Source organism: Anser anser (genome assembly GCF_964211835.1).
Source record: "Anser anser genome assembly, chromosome: W".
Classification (NCBI taxonomy): Eukaryota; Metazoa; Chordata; class Aves; order Anseriformes; family Anatidae; genus Anser; species Anser anser.
The window spans coordinates 1,381,961-1,394,956 of record NC_139731.1 but is presented as its reverse complement, the minus strand read 5'-3'; the positions used below and the strand labels follow the sequence as shown (position 1 = coordinate 1,394,956).

The window sequence follows — 12,996 nt, the reverse complement described above, 5'->3', positions numbered from 1 at the left end:
TCTTATTTACTAAAATTCCTTTGGCTTCCTTTCACACGTTCATTAGCCTATCTTATCTACTGAAATTCTTTTGGCTTCCTTTTACATGCTCATTAGCCTATCTTATCTACTAAAATTCTTTCAGCCTCCTCTCACTCTATAGAGGAGTAATTTTTTTTTCAGGTTAATATCCTTAGAAGAACTAGACTGTATTTTTAATGAGATTGAAACATTGCCTTCATCTGTTGGGCAGCTCTCTAACATAAGGACATTTGCTGCAGATCATAACTTTTTAACACAGCTGCCACCAGAGATATGTATTTAGTTACAAAACTGTAAAAAAAAATCATGTATTTTAAACTGTAAAATCTGGACAAATTTTATTTGAATAACAAGTTAATAAATGTTGAGTAGATTTTCTGTGTTTTTAAATAATTAAATTAAATCTGATTTTTTTGAAGCAAGAAGTAGAAGTTAGTTGCTATTGTATTGAGACTAAAAGGAGCTTGAATATGTGAAAATAAATCTTATCATACTTTACAGGCAAAAATAGCTGTAATGCTAGTTATTTTTAAACAATTGAAATTGTGTATTTAGAGCTGTGAAGATGAATTCATTCTTTTCTTTTTTTCAGATTGAAAAATGGAAGTATGTAACCGTGTTGTTTCTGCATTATAATAAGCTTGAATTTCTCCCTGAAGAAATGGGTGGTATGCAGAAATTAAAAGTCATCAGTCTGAGTGATAATAGGTTTGTGAACACATTAATTCAAATGTTGTGCAATATGCAATAGCATTTCATTGTATATATTGTATTGTAACGGATGTCTATCGCCAAATGTAAGTAGAGGCATTTTTATGAATATATTATGCTGTCTTTCCTTATATCTTACCCAAGGCTTATATGTTGACTGAGTTGTATTTAATGTACAAGTATTTAAGTTATTATTGTTGTATTCTGGATCTTGCAGTTCCATTGTATGAAGCTGTATTTCTTTTAATGACTTAAGTGTAGGAATAAAAATGTTGTTTTTGCACCGAGTTACATTGTTTCAAAGGAAGGAATGTGGTATTGAGATATGTTTGAAGTGATAAGAAAGCTTAACAGACGACCTTGTAAAATGCAGACAATCAGAATCCTTAGAGCAATTAGGCGGAAATCACTGTGTAAGAAACATCACCACCTCAAAGAGTAAAAAAGTCAAAAGAAATTTGACTTATAACAGGCCGGCAACTAAAAGCCATGTATTGTCTGTGAAGCACTGCATAGACTGTGAACCTGGATTACCCAGTCAATGGGGAAACAGGGGAGGGTCCCGGTCGTCGAGAAAAAAAAAAAAAAAGAAAAAAAAAAAGTACATAAACTGTGTTATGGAACTAGTAGGCGCGCTACTGCTTGTGGGACGCCTGCCATTGCAATCGCGAATAAAAATGCTACTTCACTGAGATCCTCGCCTGAGCCTATGTTATTGGCTACGGAGTATTTTTCACAATTTGGGGGCTCGTCCGGGATCCAGCCACCTACCGGGGAGCCCCACCGCCGCAGCAGCAGGAAGGCATGCCCCGCTGATTTCAGCGGTCCTGTGCATCGACGACGGTGGCGGTTCTGCGGAGAGCTGACAGAGGGCCCGAGACTGATTAAAGAGGCAGGATCCATGAAGTAGTGGGGAAGGGAAGAAGGTAGGCACTCCTGGGTTTAAGAATTGATCCGGTAACTCTGTGCACAGACCAAGGTAAGAAATATTAAGTATTGCCTTGGGGGTCGGGTGAGACTCTGTGTGACGTGTGATTGAGACGTACTTTTGTACGAAGCGAGTGTGAAGTCCTGATCCGTGGTTCCGTAGCTCTGCGAGGTGATTCACGGAAACGGACTCCACAATCAGTAAGATTGTAAAGTAGGTATGTTTATTCAGCGCTGGGCAGCACGGGGGGTAGTCCCACCAAAGTCGTGCGCCCCTAACGCGACAACTTGCTTTGGTTATATGCAGTAAAGAGTTACATATGCATGAAGTTTCCCAGTACGCCTATACATATGCATGACCTGTCCCCACTTAGTATTAAAATTAGCTCCAAGAAGTCATTTTCATAAACTTCTCCCTTCTGCGCTTGCGTGGTGCCTTCTTGTGGTAGGCGCTGAGGGTCGTGAGGATGAAGTAAGGTATCTTCATCAGGGTTGAACTTTTCACCTCGTCTCCTTGCGCATGCTCTCTGAGGCCTTGGTCACAATCTAGGCCATAAGGTTGGTTTGGTCCGGTTCTCGGGGTCCGAGGGGCTCCTGTTATCTCGAGGCCTTGCATATTTGACATTCTTTATCTTGTCCTTTTGTGAACAGTCCTCCTTATCTCTGAGCCCTTGGTCAAAGTCCGAACCATAAGGTTGGTTTGATCTGGTTCTTGGGGTCCCAGGGGCTCCTGTTATCTGGAGGCCTAAGAGCAGCACAGGAACAGTATATCGCAAATGTGCCACATATTAAGCAATGACTGTTGCCTACATATTCATTCTTAATCAATCGCTCTCTAATTTCTAATCCCATGTTTCAGAGGGGCGCGGCCGGAGACGGATGAAGCGTGAGATAAGAGAGAGAAAGGAAGAGTCTCGGGAAATTTGGTATACAGTAGCCCTTGCACGGTGAAGTGCTTGGCAGTACACCAGGGAATCTGGAAAACTCATAGGTGTGCGGTACCCCTTGCACGGTAAAGTGCTTGGCAGTACATCCCCATTTTCCAGAATCAGAACATTAGTGTGTTGTACCCTGCAGGAGGTATATTTCTGTAGCAGCACACTGACAAGGACTAGGAAAAATGAGAAATATGAGTTCCAGGGGACAGGGAGATATCCCTGGGGGAGTGCCTACCGACAGTTCTTCCTGAAGAATGAAAAGAAATGGGAAAAATAATCCCAAAATCAGAGGAAATGATAAAAGAAGAAAATGGTTAAATATTGTGTATCAGTCTGGACAAAAGAACCAATTAGGGAAACAGCAGTATTTTGGCCAAAATACGGGCCTGATGAAAATTCAGGCTTGAAATTTATGTGTAAACAATAAGATTCCTTTTTCGGAGAAGGAGTCAAGTTATGCTCCCTATAATCCTAATATTGCACCGGAGGCAGCAGCAGTTGCTCCAGGAAGGGAGACAGGGACTGCAGTTAACACTGTCCCTAGAGAAGGAGCGTACTCTAGGCTCTGGTAAGAATTAGAAATAGGTAGAAGAGAGATTGAGAATTTCGCCTTCCCTGATATTAACAGTCCTAACACTAACTGTGTATCCTCTTAGGTGAACTCCCCCCTCTCCTTACCAGCAGAGAGGTTAGGAGTTTTAAGAAGGAGATGAAGTCTTTAACTGAGGACCCCATCAGGCTAGCTGAACTATTAGACCAGTTCCTAGGGCCTAACTTATACTCTTGGGGGAAAATTATGTCTATACTAAGTATGTTGTTTACAGGGGAAGAAAGGGGAGTGATCAGGAGGAGAGCTGCTGTGCGGAAGTTGGGGGGAGCTCATTCTCCAGGACCGGGGGTAGTACTGGCAGAGCAGGGGTGCCCACTTGCCGATCCTGGCTGGAGTGGTGATAGTGCGCAGCACAGGGGTCATGTGGGAGACTTGGGGTCAGGGTGGGGGAGTGCTCGGGGATGAGTCCCGGGGACCCGGTATCCCGGGGCCTCTTGAAAGTTCATTTTATGGTTGGAGCCTGGACAGATAAATGGGGGGGGGGGCTCCAGAGGGTGGGAGGAAGTAGTGAACAGTCACGGGGGGCCCTCCTGAGGGAGGCCCTGAAGGTGTATGTCAGGAGGGGAGATGAGAAGGAAAAGCAGGGCGATACTAATGGTATTCACAGTGTACCAGGTAGTGAGGTAGAGGGCTGGAGAAAGAGGAAGAAACTCTTCAGGGGGAGTCAGGGCCAGGATGGAAAGGAGAGGAAGAGAGATGAAGGAATGGCAGGCAAGGAAAGCTACCTGTGTTGCAGCCTGAATCCTAGCAGGGACAGGTTTTGATAAGATGTTTTAAGTGTGGCCAGGCTGGCCACTTCAAATAGGAATATCCGGAGTGGAAGAAGGAGGAGAGAAGGAAAATGGGATGAAATATGGTATACTGATATGTTGTTTCAGCATCCTGGGGGGAAAAAGGTATAAACTTAAGTTGGCCCCTGACTGAGCCTTTGTTCAAAGTAGAGGCTGGAGAAAGATAGAAAGAAGTGTTAAAAAGGGTTATTGAAGGTGTTAAAGGTGTTGGTATGTAGTGCTTGACAGAGCTGTTTTTTGAATGAGTTGGGAAAGTTGAATGAGCAGGGAAAGAGGATGTAGGCATTATCTAAGTAACAGTCTAGAAGTTTTGGTATATTTGCTGTGGTGTTTGGTCAGTTTTCCAGTATCGGGGGGAGGGGGGGGACAGCCTGGTCCACCAGGGGCCTCTCCACAGGCCGCAGGGGGGCTTTGGCTCTGGCCCCTGGAGCGCCTCATCCCCCTCCTTCTGTGCTGACTTTGGTGTCTGCGGGGAGGTTTCTCACTCCTTGCTCTCCCAGCTGCTGTTGAGAAGCAAGGTTTTTTTTGCTGTTGTTTTGTTTTGTTTCTTTTCGTTTTCTTGGATATGCTCTCACACAGGCATGGACTGTGCTGCTCATGGCTTGGCTCTGGGCAGCGGTGGGCCCCTTTGGGGCTGGCTGAAACTGGCCCTTATCTGTCACAGGGTGGTTTCTGGATTCTTCTCACAGAGGCTGCCACTGCAGCTGCCCCAGAATGTTGCCATGTGAACCCAATACACTGGGGCAGCTAGGTCATTGCTGGCCTGTAAAGTATCAGGGATTAAATTAACTAATGAAACCCTAAAAAGTGATGGGGGTAGAAGGGGCTGGGATAACAGTGCCACTCTGGGGGGATACCAAGCTGAGACTAGGGGATAAAATGATCACTGGGCAATTACTGTATGTACCCAAGGCAGGGACTAACCTGTTGGGAAGGGATTTGATGATGAAATTGGGCATTCAAATAGTAAATCATTAGGCTGGAATAATGGTGTTATTAACGGGATGCTCTCAGGCCCTGAGAGCAAAGATATATTCACCTCTGACTGGAAAGACTCTGAAGTGGGGGCGGAAGCAACAATACAGATGGACAGTTTTACCTCAGGGGTTTACAGGGCCACCAATTTATTTGGGCAGGTTCTAGAACAGATTTTGGAGCAATTCCAACCTCCCAAGGAGGTGTTACTGTTACAATATGTGGATGATCTTTTATTGTCAGGACAGGAGAAAACAGTTGTGAAGGAAGCTACTAACAAGCTATTCAACTTTCTGGGAAAGCAGGGCTTGGGAGTATTGAAAAATAAATTACAATACGTAGAAAGAGAAGTCAGGTATTTAAGGCATCTAATGTCTGAGGAAAAACGAAGAATAAATCCAGAGAGGATTCAGGGAACTGTTGAAAACTAAGAAAGAACTAAAAAGTTCTTAAGAGAAAGGGTTTTTTTAAGGAATCAGGAGCCACGAAGTCTGAAGGAAAATGGATACTCCCTGATGGGAGAGAAATGCTGAATAAAGTGCTAATGAGGCAAATATTAACTGTTTTACATCAAGAGAGTCATTGGGGGGTGCAAGCAATGTGTGATGCTGTGCTAAGAAAGTATGTCTGTGTAGGAATATACACTTCAGTGAAGCAAATATGCAGAGGATGTACCATATGCCTAAAGGTAAATAAAAAGGTCATCCATAACTCACCTAGAGGGGGACGGGAGCCAGGGATTCGACCTTTCCAAAGTATACAGGTAGACTTTACTGAGTTACCTAAAGCAGGGAGACTTAAGTACTTGTTGGTCCTAATTGACCACGTGACTGGATGGGTGGAAGCTTTCCCCTCGGTATCTGCAACTGCGAACACGGTGTCTAAGGTATCACTGGAGCAAATAGTCCCTAGATATGGGATAGCTGAAAACATTGATTCAGATCAAGGAAGTCGTTTCACTTCACAAGTACTGCAAGGGTTAATGCAGGCCTTAGAGATTGAGTGGGATTTTCACACCCCCTGGCACCCCTCCTCTTCTGGGAAGGTGGAGCGAATGAACCAGACATTAAAGAAGCAATTAACTAAATTAGTGTTAGAAACCTGACTTCACTGGGTAAAAAGCTTACCCTTAGCACTGCTCCAGGTTCAAACAGCACCAAGAAAGGATATAGGAATTTCACCGTATGAGATGCTGTTCGGATTACCCTATCTGGGCAGAAGGGATGAGATACCGCAATTCGAAACAAGAGAGTTTTCTTAAGAACTGTATTCTGGGGTTGTCCTCTTCTTTGTCATCTCTCAGGACCCATGGGTTGTTGGCTCAAATCCCCACCACCATCAACCAAGAAATTGGGTCCTGATTTGGACCTGGAAAGAATCAAAACTCTCGCCTGAATGGGAAAGACTATTCCAAGTACTACTAACCACTGAAACAGCCATAAGAACTGCGGAGAAAGGTTGGACTCACTACCCTCGAGTGAAAGCATCTGTCAACCCTAGCACCTGGCAAGTTGTTTCTACAGAAGGCTTGTCGAAAATTAAAATCAGAAAGAAAATCTCATAGTTCTGAGCAGGATAAAAGCTTACAATTGTAAACTAACCTTTTATTTTCACAGGTTACTAATGAATGTGACTTGTGATTGAGAGAAAGGACTGGCCTATAGGGAACTGAAGTGCTCCCAAGGGGTTTTTTGTTCTAGTAGTGGTGTACATCTTATTATTTGTATTGATAATTATTTGGAAACTGTGAGAAAAATCTCAAATAATTTTCTTCAGACAGGATCTTCTGTGAAGCTATTTTTTTTGCGATTGCAATGGCGGGCGTCCTGTCAATGAGGAGTGCATTTTTGTAAACAAATCATAACCTTTTATTCTCTATTAACCGACACCTGATCTCCTCCCCTGTTTCCTCATTGGCTGAGTACTACAAGTTCACAAGCTACTCGACGCTCCTCTATACCGTATATGTACAATTTTTCTTTTTTTCAACCCTTTAATTTCTCCTTTCTTATGTTTTGAGAACTTGTGATCTTTGTTTTACTGTTCTCACACTGCTCATCCTGTTTTCCTCAAGCTTCTACCTTATTTTGGAACAGTGAGGCCTTCTACTGTCCACTTATCTACTTAGCTTTCCTCCTTATTATGGCTACACAACTACCTTGGAGTACAGAAAAGTAATTCTCTACTGCAAAAACACAACTTAGTTTCTCACAATCTCGCAGGCATTGACAAAGCAATTGGAGATGGAGCACGATCTCGCAGCCTCTGGCGGCGTCTCCTGTCAGCTGTGAAGGAAAGGTATCCCTTCAAGGAAGAACTTGTATGTCTACCAGGCAAGTGGACCACCATGGAGAAGGGAATTCAGTACCTGAGGGAATTAGCCGTACGGGAAGTAATTTATAAGGACCTAGATGACGCACAAATATCCACAGATCCAGATGAAGTCCAGTGTACACGACCCATGTGGCGGAAGTTTGTACGGAGTGCACCATCATCATATGCCAGCTCATTGGCAATAATGGCCTGGAAAGAGGATGAGGGACCCACAGTGGATGAAGTGGCTAAACAACTCCGGCAGTACGAAGAAAGTCTCTCCTCTTCCCTACAGGCCTGCGTCTCGGCTGTGGAGAAACTCTCTGAAGAGTTCCACCAACTTAAAGAGGATTTATCTTCCCCCCCACCTGAATGAGCCAGTGTCCACCAACTAAAAGAGAATGCTTTGGAGAAACTTTCTGAAAAGATCCACCAACTTAAAGAGAGATTATTTTCCTCCCCACCTGTACAAACCAGTGTCTCAGCTATTAGGGGTAAACGTTCATCTGTGCAAGGAAGACGATATGGTGGGCACACACTCCGCACCACCCTGTGGTTTTACCTACGTGACCATGGAGAGGACATGAGAAAATGGGATGGAAAATCTACCTCGACCCTAGAGGTACGGGTATGTGAGTTGCAAAAGAAAACAATTGGGAAAAAGGGGTTCTCTGAAAAGTTTGCTGCTCCAACTTCCAGCAGGCAGTCCTTTAAACACAGAAACGAAGATTCTGACCAGGACTAGAGGGGCCCTGCCTCCAGCCAGGGGGAGGAAAGGGACAATCGATTTTATTGGACTGTGTGGATTCGATGGCCTGGCACGTCAGACGCACAGAAGTATAAGGCTTTAGTAGACACCGGTGCACAATGTACTCTAATGCCATCAAGCTATAAAGGGCCAGAGCCCATCTGTATTTATGGTGTGACGGGGGGATCCCAGCAGTTAACTGTATTGGAGGCTGAAGTGAGTCTAACTGGAAATGAGTGGCAAAAGCACCATATTGTGACTGGCCCGGATGCTCCGTGCAGAAATACAGAAAAGTATTTCTCTACTGCAAAAACACAACTTAGTTTCTCACAATTCCCCCCTCTTCTTTTCTTACTTCTATTGTTGTTTTTTTACCTCTTCACATACCGCACTCTTGAGTTTTTCCAAAATTAAGGTGCAATATTCTTCTTCGGATGTCACGGGGGATGACAGATATACAATGACATTATTATTACAATACCAACAAATAGTTGTTTGAGCCAATTCTATTCAGGTAATCAGAAAGTTAGTTTCTCCCAAATGTTTCTAAATCCCCAGGAAGTGTCATCTTGAGCTACTCTATGTAGGATCTTGTTGTGTTTTGTTTTTTTGTTTTTTTTTCCTGAAATATTTTTGAGATCAGTCAAATTCATCCCATTTGATCTGCATATATACAGCAACTAGTATTAATTACAGTGCACGCTCCTCCTTATGAGGCTAGTAATAAATCTAATACTATTTGATTCTAGAGTACTATTTTTGCAAACTTATCTAACTTATTTTCTAGTTCTTCAATTATAGCTGAGATATTTACTTTAGCATTTTCTAATTCACTCACCCCTAACGAAGGTAAAAACCACCTTGCAAAACTGAAATGCTAGAGAATTTTACTAGAGGATTATCTGGACTCTGCTTAATTCTGCGTGTGGTCTCAAGGGGCTTTCGCTTTGTGGGTCTTCAATAATAGTTACATTTGGAATTATTGCCTCCAGGATGCAATCTCCCTTCCATCCTAGGGGCAACACCTTCCTGGCTTTATTGCCACATAGCCTGTACCACCCCTTGCCATTTGGGACAGGCCATCTGGTTACAGGATTCTCATGTTGTACCTGGTGTGCATTATGTATATTAGCATTCCCATGGCTACCATATTCAGTACAGTATGGATTATTCCCTATTTCACGGATAATATTTCCACACCCAGGGTCAGTAATATTGCCCCCTGAGTTTTCTATCAATGTTGTTTTAAAAGGCACCTTTGATAACACAGTATGTTGTAACCAGGATTATGTGTAGGGGACTGAACTTCAAAATCTATTCTTTCCCAGGACTCAGTATGATCTGTCATTTTTAGAAATCTAGAGAATCCAGACACAGTTGCTGCTGGAAATAGCAATCAGGGACAAGGCCTCTTCAGTCTTTCTAGGCATCTGGGTGCAAATCCAACAATTATTTTGAGACAGAACTCAAGAGATGTTCTGGATTAATTGGAAATGCTGATTTTTCCCTCCATCCTATCACTAATCCATTGAGAATAGGTATTACTATGATAAACTTAAAATACATCATTTCTATGTATATATATACACCCCTATAATAATTAAGAAAAACAGTAACAATCACAAACTAATAAGGATTCTTTTAGTGGGGATTGAATACCATCCTTTCTTTTTCTCCCACTTCCAGGGAGTGTTCCCTGGAAACACTCCAATTCTGTGTAATTCAATCCCTTTTACTCATTAATTCATTAAGAATTCTTCTAAGGAGAAGTTAAAGGTTTACAATAGATAGTTTTAACAGTTTTAACCTTAAAAGTCTTTGTTAATGCAGTCTCTCAGGTATCAGGGTTAACTGATGCTTTTACCCAGGTATGAGTCCACCCTTTCTCAGCCGTTCTTCCTGCCGTCTCAGTAGTCAGGAACACTTGGAACAGTCCATCCCACTCAGGTTGCAGTTTCAAATATCTCCGTGTTCACATCAGATCCCACTCAGAGTGGATGGATCAGGGCTTCCAAGGGTGGGGTTTGAGCTAATGATCCACAGGTCCTGAGAGATGACAAAGAGGACGACAGCCCGAGTATATAGTTCTTAAGAAAAGCATCTACTACACAACTCCTGCATACTTGTTCAGCCAGAGTATATATATTCCTACACATACATATTTCCATAGCACAGCATCACACATTGCTTTAATTCCCTAATGACCCTCTTGATGCAAAACAGTTAATATTTGCCTCATTAGCACTTTATTCAGCATTTCTCTCCCATCAGGGAGCATCTGTTTTCCTTTGGACTTCGTGACTCCTAATTCCTTAAAAACCTCTTTCTCTTAAAACTTTTTAGTTCTTTTTAGTTTTGTGTAGGGGTAGCTCAACAGTTCCCTGAATCCTCTCTGGATTTATTCTTCGCTCCCCCTCAGACACTAGATGCCCTAAATATTTGACTTCTCTTTCTACAAATTTTAATTTATTTTTCAATACTTTCAAGCCCTGTTTTCCCAGAAAGTCGAATAGCTTGTTAGTGGCTTCCTTCACAACTGTTTTCTCCTGTCCTGACAATAAAAGATCATCCACATATTGTAACAGTAACACCTCCTCTGGAGGTTGGAATTGCTCCAAAAATTGTTCTAGAACTTGCCCAAATAAATTGGTGGCCCTGTAAGCCCCTGAGGTAAAACTGTCCATCTGTATTGCTGCTTCCGCCCCATTTCAGAGTCTTTCTACTCAAAGGCAAATATGCAGTCCGTGCAGTTATAGAGTAATAATAGTCTTCTGGTGTGTTAGTTAAAAATACTCCAGGTCCCCAAAAGCCTCTTGCTTCTTCCTCACTCAACATATTTCGATCTCCTCTTTCAAGAGGAACTCACCACACATACTCAACTTCCGATTCTCCTGACCGCCTTGAGAACTTCTGCTGTATTTTAACCAACTCTGCTGGTGACCATGGAATCATTCGCACAGTAGTATGGATCTCATCATCATCATCAACAGTAGTTTCAGTTTTAACCAAAGGTCTCAAGGAAATCGACTGAGGTTCAGAATCAGCAGTTTCTTTGTCATCACTGTCAAACCAAAAACCACCATTCCAGCTTTCAGGGTCTGCACTATGCATCAATCTATGAACCTGCTTAACCGGAGCAGAAGGCTGTGTTCTATTTAACAGGTGATTAAACCTCTCCAGTAATTGTTTAAGATGATTATTCTCATTCAAAAGTTTATCATTTTCAGTCACAAGTTCGTTATTCTCATTCAAAAGTTTATCCAATCTGATTCCTGCTGTTTTTCCCTTCTCCCTTTCAAAGGCCAATGATAACTTCAACACCTCAATCTCTGATTTCAAAGCTGTAACACAGAAATTAGAAATCAGAAATTAGTTTGGGAGCAGGAGTTTCCTTAGCATCTTGCTGAGCACAAGACAAACAGGCTCCTAACACAGCACAAATCACACCTTTACCCTTCCGTTCTCCAATCTTTCGTGAAGCCTGACACTGCTCAATGCATTCTACCACTTTCTCATCTTTCCAAAATTTTTGGGCCCGCTCCTTCCCAGCCTGGGAAGGGGCACATTTGTATTTTTGCAGCAGTTTATCCATAGCAATCCTGCCGACTACGCCAATTTCTCTGTCGCGTTAAGGGGTGTAGCCAATTAACCGTTACGGGTCTGGTAGGATTCAGGGTACTGAACTATCACGGTCACAGATTCACCAACAACGTAACATGCCCTTACTCTAGTCGCGTTCAATGAGAACTATCATGGCTAGGAACAGTGCAATTAAGTGCAATTTATTACAGCAACAGTGTTGTGGTTTAACCCGGCTGGCAGCTAAACACCACACAGCCGTTCGCTCACCCTCCCCCCTCCCTCTCTGGGATGGGGGAGAGAAACGGGAAAGTGAAGCCGGTGAGTTGAGATAGAGACAGTTTATTAAGACAGGAATATAATAATAACAATAATAACAGTGATAATGATAATAGTATTAATAACAATAATGTGTAAGAAACAAGTGATGCACAATGCAATTGCTCACCACCCGCTGACCGATGCCCAGCCTATCCCCGAGCAGCCAGCGCCCCACCCCGGCCAGCCACCCCTATATATTGTTTAGCATGACGTCAGATGGTATGGAATACCCCTTTGGCCAGTTTGGGTCAGCTGTCCTGGGTCTGTCCCCTCCCAGCTCCTGCTGCACCCCTAGCCTGCTCGCTGGCAGGACAGAGCGAGAAGCTGAAAAGTCCTTGGCCTGGTGTAAACACTGCTCTGCAACAATTAAAACATCAGCATGTTATCAGCGCTCTTCTCATCCTAATCCAAAACATAGCACCCTACCAGCTACTATGAGGAAAATTAACTCTGTCCTAACTGGAACCAGGACAAACAGGTACACAGGTTCTTTGGATTTCCAGCGATAATTTACTGTCTGGAAAAGCAAGCTAGCATGCATGAAATACACAGGTGCACAGCATGGAAATTAACGCGTTAAAAGGCACAAAGACTCTGTAGAGATTTCTAAGTTTCTGTGGAGACACCCAGTATAACCAAGTGTTCAAATCTCACCCAAAGGCATCCCAATGGGGGGGGGGAAGAGAGGCTCAGCCCGTCGACTGATCCCAGAAGTCAGGAGGTCTTCGTGATGGTATATTCCCTCGTGATGGTATCTCCCCTGACATTCCCTCTCTCTTAGGCCAATTTACGTAGCTGATACGTAGATGACCTGTTGATAGCTACTGAAGAAGAAAAGGAATGTGTAGAATGGACTATTAGTTACTACATTTTTTGGCACTAATACTGTGAACCCAGCCTCTTTCCTCAGTAACAGAGTTTCCAGATCGCCCATTCATGATTGCATCAAGACCATGGAAACGGTCTCCAGCCAACCAGATTTAAAGGATACGCCCCTAGAAGATGCAGAGAATTGGTATATAGATGGCAGCAGCTTCATCCACCAGGGAGTTCGCCTCACAG

General features: G+C 43.2%; 1 protein-coding gene and 1 long non-coding RNA gene across 2 annotated transcripts in view; one reads left to right on the top strand and one right to left on the bottom strand.

The window, feature by feature from the left end:
- Positions 1-12,996, bottom strand: part of LOC310888609 (uncharacterized protein) — a gene marked incomplete at both ends in the record, with an annotated part of 380,131 nt that overhangs the window by 190,737 nt on the left and 176,398 nt on the right. The gene's annotated exons all lie outside the window — the stretch shown is intronic.
- LOC310888698 overlaps positions 1,334-12,996 on the top strand; it is a 30,462-nt gene continuing 18,799 nt past the window's right edge. The window contains exon 1 of the long non-coding RNA XR_014576068.1: positions 1,334-1,658. This is a non-coding gene — a long non-coding RNA (uncharacterized lncRNA). The remainder of the gene's footprint in view (positions 1,659-12,996) is intronic.